Below are 24,923 nucleotides of genomic sequence, written 5' to 3'. Positions count from 1 at the left end.
TGAACGCAACGCAATGAAAAAACACTTCCGAGTGAACATAACATCCGAAAATATCTCTTTAACCTCTTCAGTCCCGGGAAATATCTACCAATAGGCCTTTTACATCGGGGTTATTAACATGTTAACAAATATCGCACACAAAAAACCATGCCCAGGATAGGGGTAGTTTCCCAGGCGGGACTCGAACCCGCGACCTCTTCTTTAGCAGGCAAGGACTTTTCCCCGCCGCCACCGAGGCCAATTTTTGTCTGGTCTGACGATAATTAGTTGTTAACTAACAACATTAGCGATTTATGTGAATCATGCTTCTATATGATGCTGTCATCCATCAGAAAGCGCTGAACTATTTTCAATAACGATATTCCACTAAGCCAAGAGGGAAAAAATTCAAACGTCGATGTATTATATACAACACGCCAGGACCGAGGAGGCTATTCGAAAATGGTGGTTCGGCCACTAAAATTAATGTTTATTATACCGTCGTCATGCCTAAATAGATCAGAAGTGCATATGAAACCAATAAAAATAAGATATGAACGAATGAGAAGAAAGATAGAAAATTAAGAGCAAGAGGTTGAGTTCAAAACATAGTCGACCCGATGCATGAAAATATATTTTTGTACCGATATCAGAATCCCGGAATTATATCTTAAATAATGATGCCTAAACTGCTCACTTAGTCCAATTCTTGACACCGATTCGAAAATGGCAAGAAGCATGCATAAGAGCTTACTCAAGGAACCAATCATAAAAATGCATGGAAACTAGTAATGGATTAAAATAAACTGAATTTATGAAATTAAAGATAAACTTGACATCATTCCTAGATCGTAACTATTAGAACTAAAGTGGTAATATTATTTACCTATCATAATGGGTGAAACTTATAATGAAATTCCACCTGAGAGCATTCAGCTCTCTACGATTTCATGAGCTGAATTTTTACGCGTTGCATCTTCAGCTGCGATAATCATAAGGAATACCTAGAACTTAGGCGTGCATGAAAACATGCCAGCCCACCGAATTCACGGAAACCAAGCTATTGTTACCCTCCATTCTTCTCGACAAAGGCTATTTTTCCGTGATTTTATGTAGGGTGATTTTTTTTCAGCTTCCTTTTTTGGTCGACGAAAGTAGGAATCTTTTAAATGTACATCCCGCCTTTCGTTCTAGGTGGAGATAGCAACTCCAGCGTTTAAAAAATTAACAAAGACGAGAAAAATAACACTTCAGCTTCTCCCCAAATGAAGATTAAGATAAAAATATTTTAGTAGCACAAATAGCGGCCGCTACCGATGATTTTAACGCCAAAAATATCCTGATTTGGACGAGCACACGGAATTAATTCGCTGTCCACATGTCTATAATATTTATTTCCTATTTGATGAAAGCAATGATTGGCATTGTTGTTCACTGCGAATACAAACTCTTCCTTTAACTGGTGTAGCGTCAATACTCAATCTGGCAGTAAAACGTAGAGAATAACCTCAAATTAACGACATCATTGAGAAGACCTCTGGTACTAATTGAGCGAACAAAAGGGACAAATCATCAGAAGAGAAGGCGCAAAAAACAATCTGAAGTGATGGGTAGAAAGTGAGCTCATTACGTCGATGGTCGTGTAGAAAATATGCAATTGTTTTCATGAATTAGTGCCCTTTAAAACCGAGGAAATAATCAAGGAATTCCCATGGTTGTGTAGTTTTTGCGAAAATTTCTCCCCATCTAATGAATTTATATTTCATTAACCCATAGAAAAATATTGTTTGAATATTAGATATGGCAGTACACGTATGTATAGGATTGAACTTTTTTTTCCGTGAAATCAATTTTAATCGCTTACTCCCTCTGCCATTTGATGAAATCGGATGATTTTCAATTTCATCCCATGTTATTCGCAAGCATTGCTACAATTTTGCCTTCATTCATAGCTTCACCGCGATCCTTCAACGCTTCCCATCGTAATAACCCAGTGGAATGGGAGCTCATTATCTTGATGGTCATGTAGAATATATACAGCTGATTGCATGAATTAGTGCCCTTTGGGACCGAGGAACTCATTATGGATTTTTGTTGTTTTTGTGACAATACTTCCTCACATGATGAATTTATATTTCTTTAACCCATTGCAACTTATTGTTTAAACATCGGGAATGGCAGTACAGGTATGTATTGGAATGAATTTTTTCTTTTTTGAAATTAATTTTACTTGCTGACTCCATACGCCAAGAAAGTTTTTAGTGACAATTTATCCATATCTAACGAATTAATATTCCATTAAGCCATTGAAAATTATTGAGTGAACATCAGGTACGGCAGTAGATGTATGAAGTTTTCCATTTTGTGTAAACAATGTTAATTGCTGACTCCCTTTTGCCATTTGATGAAATTTAACGATTTTCAATTTCATTCCACGTTGTTCGCACGCAAGCCTGCAAAAATTGTGCCTTCGTTCGTAGATTCACCGCGATCCTTGAAGTCACAACGCGTCCTTTCGTAATAACCTCTCGCTGCGCATTGACGGGCTTAAAGAATTGGCAGGTCGTCACCGGGGTGGTAGAAGGTACTTTCACATGCGGAGGAGAGAGGAGCACTCGGGCCGCAAACAACAACGGCTCTCTCCCCGGCACAAGAGACGCGGAATGTAGGTCGTAATAAAAAAAATGGGAGCGTGTCGTAAAAGTGGAATGCGATTCTCAGGATGTCGCCTTCGGCAATGGAAGACAAAATAATGGACGGATCTGGATAAAATAAACCACCTCTCCCTCCCTCTCTCTCTCGGGCTCAAAAGCATGCAGACAAACAATCCGATGACACAAATCCAATCCAGTTGACGTCACGAGCAGAGGCGTTCCTTCAAACGAGCGACCCGAGCAGATACATCACAATTCAAATTAGCCGTATGAACGGCAGCGCCGCCAACGGCAAACATCTGAATATAACATTGGAAGCGTGCATTCAAAGGTTTGTACTCTTTACTGGACCGTGGTACTCAGGGACGAAATAACGTTTTGTTGTCCACAGCCGATGATGATAATGTCGCATAGATAAAACGTTACGTAGAGTGCAGTAACAGATTATTTACTTATATAGTCAGTTGCCCAAATACAGCTTACTTGCCAGTTGTGTCACAATGTAACAAACATAAAAAATGCAAACACATTCAATGCAGCAAACGTCGGCCTCGGTGGCGGTGCGGTAAAGTCCTCGCCTGCCAAACCGTAGGTCATGGGTTCGGATCCCGCCTGGGTAGGTGATCCCTATTCAGGGCATGGATTTTGTGTTGTACCTACTTTGATAATATTGGAAACCCGCCGTCATGTGCTATTTAAGGGGAAGTTGATAATAAATAAATAAATATTCGAGAATAATAAATTTAAATAAATAACAATCCATTAAAGGGATTGATAAGAATTTCCATTCAGATGGGAAAGACCCCGGTTGGTAAAAGTGCGGCTAGGAAATGAAAACAGGTCAAATTGGTCCGGAACGGATTTTGTGAGGGATGAGAGGCGGAAGAGGAGGGAATGTTTGGTGGGGGACAATCTGGGAATTGGCATATGAGGAGCAAATGCGTACGAGTGGGTATGCATAGAACTTTACAGTTCAAATTGGAGATAAGTTCAGGACAGTCAATGGCAGAGTTTCGAATGCTGTATTGGTTTTAAATCGGTTTTAAAGATTAGACTTGGGATGTCAATAGGGGAGGGAGTAGTGATGTAACAATCGATTTCGATTAAAATTTAAAATCGTGTTTTAGCAGTAAAAACCGAGGAAATCAAGATAAGAAGATCGAGTCATAATCCTGGAGTTCCATACTCGATTTTTTAACTTCGATCCTGAACATTTCGTTTGATCTCAGCAGCGTCACCACCAGCCAATGATAGCGTCATCCGTCCCATGGGAAAGACTTTTTCTGAAGCCGGTGAAATGTGAAAGCCATACCCCTCCATTATCAAGATAGCATCTCAATCAGTAGATCCTCATTAAAAATTTTAGTGAAGCCGAATGGTTCCTAGCGGTGATTCCAAAACTTTGAAGAGCGTGTATTTGTAAATTTTTACCACTTACAACTCACGCATGTATTCTAATTAGATTTTTTCTACTCCTCAGATGCGTTGTTTAAGTGTTCTTCAATGAATAATAAACATATTTTTGTACAATCCATTTTTTAAAAACAAACATCGATTTTTTCGATTGCTCGATCTCTTGTTTCATTTTTGATTTTTGCTGAAAAGTCGAGCCTTTAATTTCGATGAAAAAGCAATTTTTAAGAAGACAACCCTACCGTAATTCACAGAAAAAATTTAAAATATGGCAACCTTTTAAGGTGTCCCTTCAATAAGGTTTTACTTCCCATGCTTAACAAACTACGTTAAAAATAATGGATGAATTCAATAAGAAGTCACTTGTCTCCGCATACATGACCTCAGATGCATACTCACAGAGAAGTATTACATTCCACCTAGGCGCCGCTGAAAGTAATGAAACGCCCACACCGCCAAAACAAAGACCTAAGGCAGAGCTATTCAATTAAAATAATAATTCTCGCCTAGAATAATGAAAATGTATTGTATTCAAATTCTAGAGATTGACTCAATAATCTGCCAACAGCTTAAACGTAATTATTGATACAAAATTAGTTTGACCTCTTGCGTTGTCAATTTATAACGCGATTTAACCAAATTTGGTATAATTAGATTACTTGTTCGTTAGAAATGATGAACATCATACAGATGATGTAAGAATTTAATCGAAATCATGCTCATTAACTGGAAATTTATTGTAGCCCGCATTCAAGCGGAAGAATTTGCTTGCCAGTGAACTTTTTCTCAGAATCATAATCGGCGAAGAGAACGAACTCACGTTCCAAGCACTCCTCATGCCAAGAGAAACGGAGAATGTGGAGGGAAGAGTATTGACAAGCCCGTTGTGAAGGGAAAGGTGGGAGAGGAAACAAAAGAAAACGGAGCAGCGCAATGGCGTACATATATAGCTGAGAAATAAGCCATAATTTGGGCTGTTCGCTGAAATTAATTTTCGTGACGGTGTGATCCATCAAAGTCATAACATTTCCTTGCGATCTCAAATGCAATATTTCAAATATTAAGAAAAGAATATTACTGGGGGTGGCACCGCTATTTTCAGGTTCGACAGAGACGAGAGATATTTTGTCAAACGGATAGGTTCAAATGAGGTCGTTTTTCTAATGAAAAATATACCTCAAACTGATGGTAAGCAATTTTTCATATATAATTTCAATTGACCACGCAAATCGTTGTTTACATTGAGTATTAGCATAATAACGAGGGGTTGGATGAAAGAAGGAACTTCATAGTCAATCTCGCCCTAATAAAGGCTTTTTATTATTATCATTATTAATATCGGACACATGCATCAATTACTACGTTATCCTATTACTCCAGCATTAAAATTTGAAAATTATATAACCTTAAAATGAGTTTTGGTAAGTTGATTATCCCGATTGCATTCATAAAGTAAACTTTTTGCGAAGAGAAATCGTGGAACAACATATCGAATGATAAACAAAGATATCGAGCTGTCCACCAATTTTATTTTAACAGCTTAAAACACGTGATTTCTACACAATCATCATATGAGCTTGTCTTGTAACATTCACGCGCGAATCAGACTCAAAATTTTCGCTCCTGCAGAGTCATAAAAGTAATTTTCAACACGAAGGAGAAGAAGCTAAATTGTCAAAAAAGGCATTTGTGGCGCCATTCTATTCGTTGTGTAACTTTTGTGAACCGCAGTATTTTCCATTGGGCCGGATGGTGAGTCCACTTGGAGCGCGGGTGGAGAATGAACGACGGAGAAGAGCATCTGTCTTCCTCCCCACGAGAATTCCTTCCCAACGGACTCTCGGCCACGAACGATGACTTTGCACGCGCGCTCGCTCAAACGGGTCTGTATTCTATACATATATGTGGCGGCGAGAAAGTGTGGTCAAGGAAAGAACGGGATAGGCGGATGACAAAGACAGCACTAAATTGGCTGATTCACCATTAAAATAAAATTATTTTCAACTAGCAGGCCCCCCGGCGTTGCTCGGGATGGATTGTACCCAGAGAAGTGAAAAATATGGATGTTATTGAATTCATGGTCACATGACATATAAATGATAACCCTCCTCCCCAATGTATCCCACGGCTGACGCAAAATCGAAGTAAGACGGCGAGCGGTAGACGCTGTACTGCATTTCCGTACACCGCGCACGGGATCAGATTACACCCTTCTCCACAACATTGATCGTTATGTGTGTCGGTATGTGCGTAAACCAAAAATGCCGTGTGAACGCATGCTCCAGCAATAAGGTTTGCACCGTAAGAGTGGTATCCTTTGAGGACGTTTTTCCTACAAAACTACCAAGCGGTGTGCTTATCCGGCAGGATGTCCAACGGCAGAAGTAGTACGACGTGACCATAGGCGCCGACTCCATGGGGCCTGAGAGGGCTCGAGCCCCCTCAATAATTCAAGAATTTAATTAAGTGATATTATCATGCAGTGGCGCCGACTCCATGGAGCCTGAAGGGGCCCGAGCCCCCTCAAAAATTCGTTATGGGTGTGAGGAAATAATGTGTCAGGCTTGTAGATTTTCCCCTGAGTGTTCAGATATCGAGATTCGAGTTATCAGTGTTCTAATGTTGATCATATGACTCTTCAAAAATGTTTAAAAAACTTAAAACTCACTACTTATAAAATTTCCCAGGGCAAGATCCCCGGTTAGGGCCCCCCCAATATTTTTTGTAAGTCGGCGCGCCTGGACGTGACGCAATGAATGGTAATGAGAAAAACGATGCAAAGGATTCCTTAGATGCAACCGAAAGTACCTTTACGCGGTTTGGGAGCATGAGATGCACCTACGTAATAACTTGGGTTGCAATCCATGCAGCCGTATGGAAACGTATAGCGAACACACAAACAGACATCCTCATTAACACACACATAGATAGATTTTCATATTTCCTTTAGAAGTAGAGGATTAAAAGCCAGAAGGCCAAATTTATCCTGCTCCGTTAAGCTTCGCGAGCAGGGAATGTGATCGTTGCATAAGACTTTAAAGAAGAGACTAGTGAAGTCTGATCTGGAGTGTAGTGCTTTATGGTGCGGAAACATGAACGTGTTTCAGGTGACTGCTATTGCATAGATAATTATTAATAAAATTATAAATTCTTTAAAAAATTTGGTGTGACGGCAGATTTACATCTAAATATGAAATGCCCGAAAATATAACGAAAATTTTACAACATATAGCTCCAAAAACTGCGATAACTGAGAAAACACTAACCTTTGACGCATGCTGCACAGCAAAAATATTTCCATTATATGTATTCGAGCAATATAATGAAAGTGTACAAATAAACTTATGTTAGCAGAAACTGTTTCGCACTAGAATTAGCATGTTTTTACATATCATCAGTAGCTTTGCAGATATAAGAGCTCTTGGGTAAGTGAACGCTGTGCAAAGCATATAAAAAAGAGCTTATCAAAGACTACGATAAGAGGTTTAAAAGATTTTCCAAATCGGATGTAACCTGAGACAAAACGGCTTACAGAACACCAGACGGAAGGGTGATACATGGCGGAGGACAGCAAAAAATGCGGGCGAAGAAAAATTGCTGAATCAATTGTTACTGAATAAATAAACTTAAAACTGAGCCATACACGCGAAGCATAAGATTGAAATGTGAGCAATGGAACTGTAATTGCTACCGTAAAAAATATTATCGGATGATATTTATTTTAACAACACGTAAAAAAGGTTGGCATAGCTGAATCATAAGCGTGACTAAGTTCAAAAAAGCCATTTTGTGTGTTGGAAAATTCGGGAAAAATAAGCAAGTATGTCACATCACATAAAATAATAATTAATAAAATAAAACATGGAGCATAAAGGTAAATGTCTCAATGAGCGACAGAAAGTATTAAAAACCTGCAAGCTACACTATGGTGAAAAAATACAGCGACAAATCATATCGAAATATTAAATAATACGGAGGATTAAATTGGAATTAATTACATGAATGAAAGCGAACGATCGGCCGTATTTTTAGATTTATCATAAAAAATTGGGAGATTTACGTAGATTTTGGAGTGAGGTGGCGTTTATTTATCTCCATGATTAATCTCTAGACCACTTAGTTTTATTGGCATGTTTTTGTATTTCTTGAGGGTTGGTACAATAAATGCACACTACTTCCTCGTCAGCATACCAATGGTGACGTTGCTATCATCACAGCTGGGAATTTACTGGGGAAACTGGGAAAAATATCAACCATTTAGCATTTGAACATACATTATTAAAAAAACAATGCTAATTTCCGTGGTCAACGTAACTGCAGATCAATTCTATAATGTGAGTATCACAAAAGAATCAATCAAAACAGTTGGAATTTAATTAGAGAAATCAAGGGTAAATGCTTTTTAAATGTGGTGCTATAGAAGAATGATGAGAATCAAATGGATCGACCGAGTTAGTAATTAGGAATTCCTAAGAGGAGTAGGAGAGAAGAGAAGCCTCATAAAAACCTAGACAAAAAGGCAGAACAACGTAATAGGCCATATCTTGAGGCACGATGACCTGATGAAGACAATCGTTGAGGAACAAGTAAATTGCAGGAACGGAAAAGAAAGACCTTGAACAAAATATATGGAACAGGCAAAGAAGAATGTGATAGAGAAGAAATAGAAAGATTGGCTTATAGAAGAAATGAGTGGAGAGCTATGTCAAACCAATCTAAGGATTTATGACAGTGAGAATGATGATGATATAAATTGAAAAAAATATCAGTCTCATTACTTAATTTATGCATCTCGTAAGATCAAAATCATGTTGTTTCACGTATATGTGAAGACCTGCCCGCCTTGAAAAGACAACCATAAGGTATGAAAAGATTAGCTGACAGAAAAAATTAAGTGGAGAGCTGGGTCAAACCAATCTTTGGATTGTTGACCACTGATGATGAGTAATTTAATTACACTCAAAGCCACCCTGTCCCAAGGCCTCAACGGTACCCAAATATATTCATCGAGTATTGAGATAAAACTCCTAAAAGGGCAGAAAGAGCAAAAGAAAAAAGTTAAAAAAAAGAGGAAGTAAGGGAAAAAAAGACTGTAGCAGAACCTCGGCAATGGTCTCGAGAAAGTCTTTCAATCGTGAAGAAAAAGAAGAGAGTTTTCCCGCAGTCTCTAGATAAAAATGCTCTCCTCGTTTGATTCCGATTGACCCGCGGACTCGGTAAACGGGAACTTTTAATTTGCTTCAAGAGTTGCGGCGGAATTGAGAGTGGCCACCAGGGAGTCGTTGCAGATCCTAAATACGGAGCGAATCTGGGGCAAGGGACATTCCGACTGCGTCTCGCGGCCTTCGGACGAGGTGGGGAGTTGAGGGAGAAGACGTTGCTCAGGAGACGAGGGGTCTTTCTTCTCTGGCGCCGGAATATCTTGCGCCCTGGGAGAGAGAGAGAGAGAGAGGAAGACGCTCTTCCTGTGAGTGACGACTTTGGGCGGTTTGTGCGGGAAACGAAGAAAATATCATTTTCACAAAGATTTCCAGATACCATCCTCTAACTACACTTCATCGAACATAGGTTGAAGCTAGATATGACGAATTAGAATTTCACTTAAGAATTAGAATACGCTATTTATAAACAGAGTAAATTTTGTTTTGACAAAAATTTCCAAATACTATTCTCGAACCATATTTTATAGACTACAGATGGTTATTCCGGTGGAAATTTAACGTGTTAAATAAATTGCAATGAGAAAAACTTCCCCTGGACCGGGAATTGAACCATGGACCTTTGACTTTCCAGGCCACTGCGCATACAACTACGCTAACCAGGTTCTTTACTTTCCATGAAAATTTCATTGTTATTTATAAGTCGTATGCGCATTAGTGCATCATGCAGTGGCTCTAAAAGCTACATGGTTCGATTCCCAGTCCACGAGAATTTTTACTCATGGTAATTCATGTATATTTCACCGACGTTCACGCGGCAGGTTTGAAATAATCCATATATTATGTTAAATTAAAAGTTACATATTACGTAGTAAGTACCATCTAATACATAAATCAAGCACTTCCACCTGAAGACGCCCACTGGAATACCGGAGAAACTGTTGTATCAAACACAACGACTTCGCGGGTAAAACCATAAAATGCAGCCTTCTAAACGTAATTTGAAAAATATGCTGGTTACACCAAAATTGTAATGATACAAATAAAATCTGAGCATGACGCCCAATACTTAATGAGTGAAAACAAATTCTTTGAGGTGAGAGAGGCCAAGTTAAAGAGACGGGACCTTCTACGCTAAATGAGTGGTATTCACACGCCTGAGGCAAATTTGGGGTGAGCTCTATCCTAGCCTATCCAAACTAACCCTCGGCTTACATCGCTCATGAAGCTAGAGATCAAATAAATGCTCCAGTTGAAGTTAAATCAAGAAAGTAACATAAAAAATAAGCTACGGTCGGCTCAAATAGCTCGGAAGGGTATAGTCTCAAAAATATAGGGATTGAATTACCCACGTTCTCGGTAACCTTCCGGGGGTAAATGCAGTTCCTAAATGCGGAGCGAATCTAGAGCAAGGGAAATTCCGTGTGCGTCTCACGGCTTTCACGGAGCGGGGGAGGAGGGAAATAGGATTCTCGGGAGACGGGGACTCATCTTCGGCGGCGGAATACCTATCTTGTTGCCCGCACTAAAGAGAGAGAAAAACGCTGTTCCCTAAGTGAGGACTTAATCCAAAGGCACGGACACGAATATTACAAACGAGGACCCTCAAGTCGACCTGTAAATGTGTAGTCATCCACCGCGCATTTAACCCATAATAACCCAGTGTTGCTTCTAAGCAACATCAAAAATGTATACATTTTCAGCTATAGTCAGGAAAGCTTTAAACTGCGTGTTCTTTTGTGCCGTAAATTTTAATGTCGAAATATGTAGCTGCCACAATAATTATGAATCAGTGGAAAATTTTCATCTTTTCAAGAAAGAAGTCTTGAAATTTAACTTCTCCCAGAAGCAGCTCTGGGCTAGAAAGGGTTAAATGGGTTTACAAAAGTCGCCACTCGCGTCGCTGACGGACAAAGTGATCCCAGTTTCACGGGGAAATAAGATATAATTAGGGAGTGTTAACCAGTGACGTCATGGAAAAATTAGCATTGCCGTAACGCACTTTCTTCTAACTTTATTAAGAGGTGAAACATTACTCTTTTTGTTTTTTTATTACAAGCTATTACTGAAATTTTATTATAAAATTTTATTTTTTGGTTACGAATGTATATGTTAGAAATGTTGAGGCACCAAAATACATTCGAGTGTTATTTGACTAATATGCCTTTTGTTAACCAGTGCCGAAACGGCGTTCTGGCTCGTTCCGACACCATGATACCACTGGTGTTAATGGAAATTTATATACATGATGATGTGACCCATCAAATGCACTACTTTTCAAAGTTATTCTTCGAAATTACAAACATATTACTGCAAAATATTGGAAAAAAGCTGATCGCATTGCACTCATCACCGCGTCGCGGGCATTTTTGAAAACATTAAAATGCAACCGAAGTGGCAACAGAAATCAGCCTTCTATGGGATGGAATTGAGCCTCCTCTATGCAGTCTCCCTGCTCTCGGCCTTCAGACGGAGTGGGAGAGGGGAGAAATAGAATGCCCGGGAGACGGGGGTTCTTCTTCGGGGGAGGAATATCTTGTTGCCCGCACTAGTGAGAGAGAGTAAGACGCCGTTCCCTAAGTGAGGACTTAATCCAAAGGCACGGAGCCAGAAAGGAGTGGAGGTGGATAATCTAGCACCGGCGAAGACCAGCTTTGCGCTCTCTAGCCTCGCGCCCGGAAATTGGAACGTCAAGACCCGCTAAAGTTACAAGCACACATATAGCCTCCGGTAACAAATGAAACGGGAGGATCTCGTGGCGGGAATGCAAGCAGCCGAGAAGGCAGGCAGGTGCGCGAGCGAAAATTTCGGAATTGAGATCCTTTTGCCTTCAAACGCCTTCGATCGCCCTCCGTGCAGAGGAAGCGCTTGATGAAACCTTTTTGTGATGAGGGCGATGGAAAATGTTGCCGAATCATCACACGGAATGCATTCACGTTTGATCAATGAGCTTGATTCCACGAAACTACTTTTTAGCAGAATGTGGACCGTAGAAGAATTGTGTAGTGAAATATTATGACGAAAATGGAAAAGTAATTTTTTTTGCCAAAAATATAGTTAGTAAAAATTTCATTAAAATAGTCATAGTTAGTACAAATTTCACTCAAATTTCAGCCCTTTCGATTGGCATAAATGAGAGCAAACAAGCGAATGTTAAATAGAACACAGATTACTAAAATGTATTTAAAAAATGTACTCAAGAGTGAATGAAATCAATACATGAATTTTATGACTCTAATCTGCATTTAAAAAGCATTTCAAATAGATATTTATTTTTAATGGATTGAAGCCATATTTGTTTATTTTTAATTATAAATTTTAATGGGACTTTTCTCCGAGGTTCAAAGCAAATTATTCAAATTATTTTGCCAATATTAATTTACTGCCTCGTTTTCTCGCATCTCTGGAAATTTCATATTCATTGTTTTGTGCGTATAACGTTATGATAACTTTTAGAAAAAAATTAATTGGTTACAATTGAAGTCCAGTGTCCAGAAAAAAGAAAAATAAAAAGTATAGGTAATTTTGAAAATTCATCCACAGACATGGATGAGAACACAAGGGAATAATCATTTGCGAATTTATAATACTCCATTAAAATTTAAATACGACAATACAAAGTATTTCCAAACTATTAATAGTAAAAGTTTGAAGGAATCACCATAAGAAAAAGGATTTGAATCGGTGAATATGGTTTTTGGTTTATAAGCCTGGTTTAGGCCTGGTAAGTTTATGGCCTTTGAGCCCAAATCAGGTCTTAAAAAGATGTTGACAAACTTGGTGAACCCATTCTGAAAATAAGGCTTTAATATTCTTCTTTAAATTTACTTTTTTAACAATACTCAATTAAGATAAATACATCGCAAATTTGGAGTGCATGAGAAGCATGGATTTGGACTGCGAAAGAAAACCTTTTTTAAATTAATACAAAAAATCCCCAGTATCTGCCATGAGGCTACTGAGTGCTCTTGCGCATTATCATTTCGATGGCCAGATCTAGCTTCAGAGCACGAAGTTGACCATAGCGTCCAGCCCTTGGACCACACCGCTAACCTAATGCTTAAGTCTACCATGCAAGAGAATAGGCGAGTCAAGGTTCACACATACGTCGCTTTGTTCTAAGTGCATAACTGGAAGATGTCTGCGGGGCTCCATTCTGCAGTGGACGGCGCCTTTGCGATCACATTAAACAATTCCAGGCACACACCACTCCGTTAAGGGACCGACGCAGACTTCCATTATCGCTCCGCGCGGGTTGCTACCACTGAACTCAAAACAATGGAATGTTGCTCACTATGCACCGCAAATACGAGCAAATGAAGCTAGTAATGGGACTTCAAACATGTTCAATTTCGTGTATTTAATATTACAATATAAAAATCAATATGTATAAAATACTACGTTACTCTCGGGACAATTTTTCGATTAACCTTGTTATAAAAAAATTAATTAATTGTCCTACCTCTTAATGTTCGCAGCGTTGCCATCGGATTTTGGCGATAATTTTTCGAACTAAACTCCATATTTAATTTTATACTTTGAATTAAAACCAATATGCTGTTCCAATCATAATATAAATGTTAGAATAATGATTTTCTATCTGGTTCTGAGCTATTCTGAAAACTTCAGCTTGATGGCTAATCTGAAAGTGGGTTAAAATTGAGTCGCAAGATTTGACCCGGACAAGAGGGCAAATAACGAAATGAGTGTATGAAAATGTTTTAACACAGGAAAACCTATACGTAAAATTTGAAAGAGAGGATAGTGAATTTTGAGGTGCAAAAACTGTCGTATCGGATCCGAGTAATTTATGTTCGAAGTCGCAATCCCTTTCTAACTATGGAGAAAGTTGTATTTTTCCAGCATTGAAACATTTCCCTCATCCAATAATTACGAATGTATGCTGTTACTTTTCGAATTCTTATTACTTTGTCCCCGATCTAGTGTTATCGAAATATATTTTTAGTATACTACGCTCAAATTTGATGAATATCATGCAGGCATTTACGCTTCAGAAAAAGTAGAGAAGAGAGTTAATCGAGTTGTTTTCAGTTACCCTCCGGTTGTAGTAGCCGACAAAACAATTCCAAGTTGCAGGAGTTCCCATTTTTATTTCTTTTTTATTCATCACCATCATCACCCTCAAAATAGCACCATTTGACCTTTACATCGAGGGCTACAGCGAATAACAACGGACGATCACAAATAACGATGCCCTGGTTACGGATAACCTACCCTAGTGCGCTCGAACCCGCGACCTTGAGTATGGCAGGCAAGGACTGTACACCACCGCCACCGAGGACAGCAAATTTAAATTAATATGTATTCAAATGAAGCGCAATTATCGAGGTTTTCTCAAGATGGCCTGACGCGCAATTCCTTGGCCTCACTTGGGAAAGGTGCAACGACATTCTATCGTTCAGTATTCCGTGGGTGCAGCAATCTTGCGATCCAGCAGAGAGGAATCGGACGGCTCCTTGAAAGCCGACTGAACTGACGGAGCGGAAAAGGACACGACCAGGATGCCAGCCGCCCGTTGGACCCTCTCTCACTATCGTACCATAACGAAGTCTCCTTCCTTCGCACTAATTTCCCAGCGTTCCACAAACAACTCCCTCCCGAACACGATTGCCTCCTCTCCCACTGCACTCAGACTGGCCGCGCCCCTCAGTCCATCCACTTCCTTTGATTGCGGCGACCACTCCTGCGAAAGAATCGATCCCGATGCACTTCTTCTCGGATTCCCGAGGTGAGCGAGAGGTACGTAAACGGAAACACAAAAAATAAACATTCCATCGCAGGTGGCGCTAAGTATATATCCTAAATATTGTTTTTTTTTACACAGAAATAAACAACTCGGTATTGGTGTATACTTAAAAAATTAAAAAAAATAACCAAAAGAGAATTAAATCCATATATTCGAGGGTCGCACGACTAAAAAGCATCGTAAATGGTGTATTTAAATGATCTGAGATCATTACGAATCGTGAAACAGCTGTGATAAAACACCCTGAAGGTGATGAATTGTCGTTTTTTGAAAAACTCGGCGTCATTTGATAACATCATCCGGTGCGAAGTCTGATAGAAGTTTTTAACTCTTCATTTTTCATAGTTATAGGGCATATGGTCGGCCACGGGTTGAGGATAACGGAAATGGAAACTATCCTCATCACGTAGCATGACGTATCAATACGAAATAACACCTTTAAAAACAAATAAACTACTATTTGTATTTCATCTTAAGATGCATGGCTATCCGAGAGTTAGCAACTGCAACAAAAGAAAAATTCCTTTGCTGATGACATGGTGTTAATTCACAAAAATAAAAATAAAATTTTAACCTACAGCCCATTAAATCCTTATCTCCGAGGATAATACGAATAAAAAAGCATCGTAAATGATGTATTATGACGATAATTTGTGAAAAACCAATAAAATTGTACCTACGGATAAAATGTTCAGTAAGACTGAGGACGTAGTCACGATATGGACTTAAAGAAAATTCTAAACGCCTTCAAATGCACTCCAATTCTCCAGCAAATGTGCTGAAGCGTCAGTGATCCACTTTCATGAGGCATTTAAAAAACAATGTAGAGGGTGATTCTCTCAAAAATCTTGTTGAGTCCTTGCAAAGGCATTTCAATGCCTTTAAAATCGTCACTTAAAACGCAAGGCATATTTTGCGTTCCGAATGCGTAAGGTAAACGTTTGCGAACACCTTTAAAAGGTCCACACAAGGCAAATCTAGTGTGTAGAAAAGTACAAGTTGGACACGTAATCCAAAGAGGATAAGAAATGATTGCTATTACTTGTACAAATAACAATTGATGGACAAACCGGCAGAGAAGGTAGAATTAGATGAAAATTGGGGAAGTAGAGGGAAGTTTTGAAAGAGTGAAGATGCTGATATCGATTCAAATTGCTGCCTCAAATACTTAATTGTCTTGGCATTAGGATTACATTTAAACTTTCATGAGAATTTTAAGAGATATTTCTATAACTATTTGTGCCGTTTGACGTCCCACCTTTGCAAAAACTTAAAATTTAAATATTACCGTAACAAAAATTATGAACGGTAAAAATATGGTAGGTTGTTTTGAAATTTTCCGCATTTTCCTGGAGTTATTAGTAATATATTATGGATTGATACTCACTTTACGTTCAATTCACCCGCTGTATTACTTTTCCTCTGTTATTGGTCTATTTATTTATTCATTGTGTCGAATAGATATGCACTTTTTGTTTACTGATTTACCTTTATTTCGGACTTTTCATTTTTCGTGCGACCCAAACACTGGGATTCACGACACCAATCATGGTATACTTTCAAATAAAATTAGCGTCGCTTCATTTTTCCGCCGACCTAATTCATCCAGTCAAAACAAAGAGAAAAAAAGGAAAAAAAGTAACACGTTCACCTAATTCCGATTCGAATGCTCAAAAGTGAATAACACTGATTTTTAAAATCTCACCTTTTATTCCAATGACACAAACGAACGCAAAGAAAGCTGACCGAACGGCGTAAAATCGGCGATGTCAGAAAAAAATGTAACCCCCATTATTTTGTATTAGCTCGTTAAATATAAATTGATCGAAAATAAAACACGAATTGGAATTCCGCCAGTGTAAATGAATGCATCAATCACGGTCACGTGTTTCAATTTATAATAACCTCATTTTGTCAAGCTGCTCCATAAATTCTGCTCAGTGTTTGATTCCACAGTCGATACGAAACTCAGTCGCGAGAGCAAACGTGAAAAATATGGTGGGAAAATATGGCAGGCACACAATGACCGCTTTTGCTCCGCTCGACGGAATAATTTATGACAAATGATGGCTATTGACTCGGGAGTCTATCGTGGAAAGTCCAAATGACGCGAGCGCCAAACATAATAGAGGAATTATTCGCTCCCGTAGCAACAACGGCTCTATTTCGGCCCGCTACGGTTCTCAAAACAAGAATAGTATTTCGAGCTATTCACCTCGACATTTCATGTAATTCTATTTGCGATAAAAGTTATCAACTAATGAAAAAATATATACTCTGAATTGAAAACATTACATATCATAAGTAAGGGGAAAAATGCCTTAAAATAAGTTGAAATGGAAATTAAATGAATCCAATGGTCAAAATAAATAATATCAACACATATATAATTTCGTAACTTATGTATTTAAGCATAGGTATTAACGAATAAAAAGCGTCAATTTGGAAATGAGGAGGAGAAAAAATATTTGTAACTAGGAAATTATCTTTTTATACTCCCAGTCTTTCAGAATAACTTGATCACCATCCTTTCGAATAGCGCTACTCAGGGACCTTATTATTTTACGACGTTTCTGTATCCTCACTAGCCATTGATCAGATTAAAGAAATAACAAAGCACAATTCTTCAGAGAATGAAGACGAGGAACATGGCGTATCTCCCTACATCTGGTCATAATGGTCTCTATCACCGAATTGGAAACCCGAGGGCACATTACACTAAGTAATAAACAATAAAAAGTTATGGTACTTTTTCACACAATTTATTTCAGACGACCGGTTTCGTCGCGGAGGCGACATCATCAGGTACAGAAATCGTTATTTTTATAGTTATTTTGTTGTTTATTTGGTTGCTATTACGCGTCGGTAGGGGAGGGTTGCGTTGGGGTTGGAGCGTTACTCAACTTCAGGGGAATTTCCAAGAGGGGGGAGTAGTTGACAAAAATATTCTCATTTGCTAAAATTCCATTCCTGATGTGCTTCCTAACCTCCAACTCCTCCAAGTCCATCCTCCCCTACCAACGCGTAATAGCAACCAAATAAACAACCAAATAGCTATAAAGATAACGATTTCTGTACCTGAAGATGTCGTCTCTGCGACAAAACCGGTCATCTAAAATAAAATGTGTGAAAAAATACCATAAATTTTTATTGTTTACAATGGATTTTCACAAAGTTAAGCCTGAAACAATCGAGTTTACCCTAAGTTAAATTTATCAATTCTCCACGATTTGAGTCTCAACTCCTTTCGAGAAGCTTTTCTTAGACCTGGTATTAAAAAAAAATAAATAAGCGTTATCCAGCTTCGACGTGTGCTACAGCGACCTGGATATTTGACCGAAGAAAATGTTATTTTGGACTTTTGTTTGCCTCATAAATCTGTCAGAAGATTTCATCCATTCCTATTTCTACCCTTAAGAAATATCCCGCTTCGTTGCAACTGAAGGCAGGACAATTTTAGCCATGGTCACAGTATTTCAATACGAACACGAATTAGTGTTTTCCACCGGTTTATTATTCAATTCTATGTACGGATTCGGTTGTTACGCCATCATCAAGTTTTTAAATAAAAAAGAAATCGGTCGTAGAATTTATAATGAAAACGTGGTAAACACAATCTCATTCTAATTTTAGCATGGGAAGGTTCTACAAAGTTAGATCTGCATGATACAAATTTTGTTCTCAACAACTTATCTGTACTGACCTAAAAGTTACCATGAAGTTGAAAACTCAAAAAGAGCATTTGTTTGTTCACAACTTTAAATACCGTGACTCGACCGAACAGTCTTTAGTAGAGGCTCGAATTTCTCTCCAAATTAATGAGAAAAAGAAGATCGTTTTATATCAATCGATATGCTGGTCTACAGAGGAGCATAAAAAATATTTCAAGTCCTCTATAATCAATTTCATAATCGATGCGCAGTTTGTGGTACCGCAGAAGTATCATTAATTGCCTAGTTTATAGTGTGTCAAGCTACACGGAAAAGTTGTTGTGAACTGGGAATTACTAGGCGGGCAGCTTCCGTGCATGCTACATCAGCCAGGATAGCCGACTAAACACAACAGCGGACGGAGATGAAGACAAAGGCAGCGAGTGGGTCTCAGTTTTCAAGTCTCGTATCTCGCGCAGGTCCCAGCGGTGGGCCCGGGCCCAATTTGGGGCCCCAAGGGGACCGAGCTCACGTGACGGTACATCCGACTTCTCTGTGAGATTATTTACGGCACACCAACCCCCAGCGCCTCGACGGGCAAGCGCGACACTAGGAAATGTTATAAGCCCGAGAACCTCCCTCGCTGTAGAGCGTCCATATATTTGCGCTTCTCTCACAGACTTGACCCTTGGCTTTCCATCTTGGAAGTGGCGTCCCCATGGGTACACGTCTTGACCTTTTCTGTGAGGCAAGGTGAGATCTTGCAGTGTCCCGTTGAAACATATTACGCCCATGGTAGATAGCAGGAGCCCAATTTCACACAAAGATGAGGATAAGAAAGTAATTTGGCTGATAAGTAGTCTTTGAAATTGGTAATCATCCTTCAGAATTGGCCATATTATCTACCTATTAGCACCGTAATTAAAATAAATGGCAAACATGAAGTAAGGTATGGAAGACAGAAAGAGAGTCTTTGAAGGGTAGTTATTGCAGACTTTCTGACTGGTTAACACACATATGACTGGTTAACATGCAGAAGTTACAAACTTCCTTTCAAAATGATACACGTAAATAATATGAAGTGGGAACTGAAAATGATATAGCTCAGAAAAGTAGATACTGAGGCAGGTATTTTACACTAAGAACGCAAATGTCATTATAAAATCAAAATTCGATAAAATTAATACAGTTTAAGAATGTTTGGACTAAAGTATGATTTTAATACATGGAATACTTCGTTTCTGTAAATATTTGGCTCAACAGACATGACTGACTCATTTGAAGTCAATGTGTCTATGAAATTCATTCAATACTACGCAAAAACCTTTTTCCGAAATATAAAAATGTTGAGCTGTTGTAATAAACTTCATAAACTCAAATTATACACGAGCATATTTCTGACCGTTTTAAATCCAACCATAAACACATACTTCCAATTATTCGATATGACGTCATTCGGAACAATATATTCGATTCGAAAATTTTTCCATTTGATCTGATCTGAACGGGACGTTTTTTTAAATCGACTTTCGTTACACTGAGATTTGAATATATTTTTGAGGATATTATTTTCGATTTGACCCTAAAAAAAAAGAAAAATTTCCGAGTCGTTGGGAACAAATTAAGCGGATATCATATCGAGCATATTTTCACGTCGAAACTTATTTTTTTGAAATCTGTTAGTTTTTACGGTCATAATAAAGGCGTACATCTCTCCCCCCGCAAAAACTGTGGTCCGTGCTCATTCACCTAGAAGGATGGTCACAAAGGGGGAGCAAAAGCTTAGGGGCTGCGGATGCCGTCTGGGGGAGAGGGGAATTTGACCCCGTGACCCAGCTACAAATCCAAATAATCACCTCAGGCGCCGTTCGACGGATCTGTCCCATAGTGTTTGTTTCTGTGTGTGTGTTCATGCATTCGAGTAGTCGCATTCACGACCCATCTTCTCACGATTCCAGCGAAATTATATCTCTCTCATTCCTTTATCAAACAGCGGAAGTAATTATTTGCGGGTCACTGAGTGGGTAAACTTTATTTTTATTCCCGATATGAAACATGTCAGTTTTTATGAAGCACAACATTTTGTGGGGTGTGAACTCTACTTTACTTGCAGTGTTAGACATAGGCAGAGAGTAATGTTTAATGTATTCAGAAAAGTTTCTCGGGTTTTCCACCGGTTGATGTTTTCCATGTCTCCCGACGTTTCGAGCAGCGACTTGCTGATTATCCTCAGGGGATCTTCGGAAGATCTCCTGAGGATGATCAGCAAGTCGCGGAGCGAAACGTCGGGAGACATGGGAAACCTCCACCGGTGGCAAACCCGAGAAACTTTTCTGCACCTGATACGCCGGGAAAACCTAAGATCATACATATTTAATATGTATTTATACCTTCAATTTCCGATATGAAACACATCCGGAGATAGTAATAATTAGGCACAACCTTTTATGGGGGCTAAGTCTACCTTACTTTAAAAACTGGAAGTTGGCAAAAAATTATATTTGATATGTAATTATATAACTCCAATTCATCAGATGCTAAAGGTGGAGGATTTTTCCTCATGGGATCCAGACATGGACATTGAAAACAGCAGAGATGACAAGAATTCGGAATGCGGTGCTACAGAAGATTGATGACGATAAAATTGATCACCTGATTAACCAAGAGCTAAGTTCTAAGAATAATGAGGGAAGAGAGAAGTCTTCCAAAACTCTATGAAGAATAAGGGACAACTTAATCGGCTACTTCATGAGGCAAGACTGCGTTATGAAGAATACCATAGAAGGGAAAATGAACGGGAATAAAGGAAAAGGAAGACTTGGAATGATTTACGTAGGGCAAATTATTATTAAGGATATAAAGGAGAATAAATTTGTATCAATATGAAGAGGCTAGATGATAGGGGAGCGGATTAGATAGCTACATTAAACCAAAATCGAGATTTTGACCATAAATTATGATGATAATGTATATCCTAGTCTCAACATTGAAAAATTCGAGAAAATAATCAAGCCTCCATGAACAAACTGTACAACGAATTAGGTATTCTCAGCTAACTCTCTATTCAAGCGTGTATTTAATGATACTACATTACAGATGACTATAATATTACCTTAGGTTTAAGAAAGGGATAGAAGACATTCATCCCATAAAAATGATTTGTTGTACCTCATGCGAAATAAAATGTAGGTACTTGTGAAGGCAACGGAAATAAAAAACAAAAATGAAAGTGCGATATTGAATTGGGACTACTGTGCCACAACCCCTGTGATGGCAGTACAGTGTTGAAACTTGGATAAATTGAGAAATGAAAAATGTGGATTAAAACCAAGTTATGTTTCAGTATGAATACAGCAAAATTCCAGAAAGTTTAGATGATACAATTACGTATCACAATAAATGTTTCGATTAAAATTGCGCACGTTCATAAAGTGAAAACATGAGATCATATCAGAGATAATTTTCGGTAAACTGACTTGTGCAGTTACATCTCATGAGAGTACGATCTCATCCTTAAGCGACACGGAGCCCGTGATAAACTACCTCCCGTTATAAACACGCCAACTTCACCGGAGCCATTTTATAAAATTTAACGAAAATATATTTCCCTTATAATAAGTATATTTAATGACCTCAGATAATAATGATGATGAAATATTTTGCCAAGATTAAGCCTGATTTTACATTAGGAAGTAGTTCGAAGTTGAATTTCAGTATTGACGAAAAATAATCAGTTTTATTCATTCGGTGGAAGTTCGGAAAGTGAAAATGCGAGATCATATAAGTGTGCATTTTCAGCAACTGAGTAAGAGCACGCCAACTTCGCCGGCGGATACCAAATTTTCTTTAATTTAACTAAAATGTATGTCCCTAATAATTAGTACATTTAATGATCTCAGATAATAATAATGATGAAACATTTTGCCAAAATCAGGCCTCATTGGATATTGGGGAAATATTCAAAATTTCAAAATGAAGGAAAATATTCAGTTTTACTTTGCGTAAGTTCGGAAAGTGAACACATGAGATCATATCAGAGAGTTCACTTTCAGCAACTGACTCGTGCAGTTCAATCGCCCGAGAATATGAGCCTTAAGCGAGGCGGCGCCCCGTGTTTAACTCCCTCCTGTTACAACTTCGTCGGCGCCATTCCTTAAATTTGATTACACTATACTTCCCCAACAATTAGTACATTTCATGACTTCAGATAATAATAATGATGAAACATTTTGCAAAAATCAGGTCTGATACGGCATAAGGAAATATACCAGCAGATGTATATTTTAATTAATGAAACAATAATAAAGTGCATGTAAAATGACTATAACTAAGGGCACCCGAAATAACGCTGACAGTTAAGGACGAGTGAATCAGTTTATTTCACGGAAATTAGCAAACAGTTAAAAAACGAGTCCATTTTTCACTAATGCAAATTGAAATTTTTATAATTAACTTAGGGATAACATTTTCTCCGGAAAAAATGTCACTATCCAATGGAAAGCTCTTGTTAAAAGTATATCTGGACTGTCTAATACAACAGTACGAAATGCTTTACAATACTTTTTTTTTACAGCTACTACAATACAGTTTTATTTTGTGGAAATTTTGGAAAGTGAAAATATTTGACCATATCAGGGATTTCACTTTCAGCAAACTGACTCGTGCAGTTTAATCTCACGAGAGTATGATCTCAGCCTTAAGCGAGGCGGCGCCCGTGATTAACTCACTTCTGTTATAAGCACGCCAACCTCGCCGGCGCCATTTTCTTCTTCCCACCGTTTTCTCTCCATCTCCCCTAATCTCCTCTTCCTCTCCTACCCCCAGACCCAAGGGAGAAGAGAATTCCACCCCCAAGAGAGAGAGTCCAAGGAGAGAGGGAGCCTCCTTTAATTAAGCGCCGCCCGACTCGTCGTCCATTTCCTGTCCGAACCAATTCCCTCCTCCCACCGTTCCCGTGCGGACTCCGGAGTAGTAGTAGTTCCCTTTTATCCCACCTGCGTCACGGCGGCGCGTCCGGCAAGACGAGACCGTGGGCGCACCTACATCGCGTGCCTCTGCCATCGCTCCGCGTTCCAATTTCCTCCGTGCAATTTGAGGGGCTTCTCAAACTGCCCATAACTGCACAAAGCGCTCATTTGCGGGCTTTTGTACTGCCTTGTCGACTGCCGAGAAGACTTGGGATGGGAGTGGGAGTTTGCCTTTGAAGTTTGATGATGGCCTATGCTAGACGGAGTTGCGTCCGGTGTCACATTTCAAGGATCTATATATATTTTGGACGGAATGTAGGGTAAGGTACAGCTGGAATGCGAGAAATCTTCACTGCCACAACAGGTTTGACAGCTTACCAAGAATGTTCTTGGATCATTATTAGCAATAGTCTAACGTTCAAGCCACTTTCACACGGCACAGCATTGATTTCATCTGGCAATTTTATACACGCCCAGTACCTAGAAATTGTAATAAGAAATTCTACTTGATGTACGTATGACTAGTTTTTAACTAGACCTCAGCATGACTTAGCACCGTCTTCCAATAATAATTGCTTAACAAGTCTCTCACTCACTCAGTGATTCTATCCGGAGTTTGGTTTTGGTTGGTAGGGTAGGGCTCGCTCTGAACTAAGGCACAGGCATCTGTAAATTATATAAATGCAGGGTAGGAGGGGATATCCTTTCTCTGGACACTCACACGTCGAAGATTTCCGAGGGCTTTCCCCCCAGACTTGAACCCGCGACCCCTTAATGAACAGCCAAGCTCTTTAGCCACTAGGCTACCACGCTCCTCGGCTTGCGAGTATTTTGTGTGATGTTTACTTTTCTTATTTCCTCCTCCGAAAATATTGTCATATAATTTAATATTTCAGCCTGGCGTTTATTCGAAGGAACGCACATGCAAACATATCGAAGAGTGAATGGAATAAGCTAAAGTTTTTACAGATACAATATATTAAATGAGTAAATTCCGTGCCGAAGCCGACCCACAGATGTTAGTAATCACATATTTTTTTACTTTACTAGACTCTTGGATTCTAATTATCCATCCGACTAAGCATATGACCAATTTTACATAATTATATCTAGAAAACCTATTTTATTCTTGCCTGTCAACCAGTAGCCAATGTTTGTTACTGCTTGATTACCCTACACACCTTGCTACACTTTCTGCCAACTCATGCTTTGTAATTGGTCGGTTTTTGTTCCTATTATTCGTAAAAGTTTACTCGTTAGCAAGTACAATATTTGCTTTTCCCCAACGAAATTCCTCGATTCAAGAATCTAGAACTCCTGAAGCCTGTTCTTTT

The 24,923-nt window shown here is 38.9% G+C and overlaps 1 protein-coding gene across 6 annotated transcripts in view; it reads right to left on the bottom strand.

Moving 5' to 3' along the window:
• LOC124162929 (teneurin-a) overlaps positions 1-24,923 on the bottom strand; it is a 998,878-nt gene that overhangs the window by 44,750 nt on the left and 929,205 nt on the right. The gene's annotated exons all lie outside the window — the stretch shown is intronic.

This window comes from Ischnura elegans, chromosome 7 (assembly GCF_921293095.1).
Source record: "Ischnura elegans chromosome 7, ioIscEleg1.1, whole genome shotgun sequence".
Classification (NCBI taxonomy): domain Eukaryota; kingdom Metazoa; phylum Arthropoda; class Insecta; order Odonata; family Coenagrionidae; genus Ischnura; species Ischnura elegans.
The sequence above is the reverse complement of the archived record's forward strand: the minus strand, read 5'-3'. Positions and strand labels throughout refer to the sequence as shown.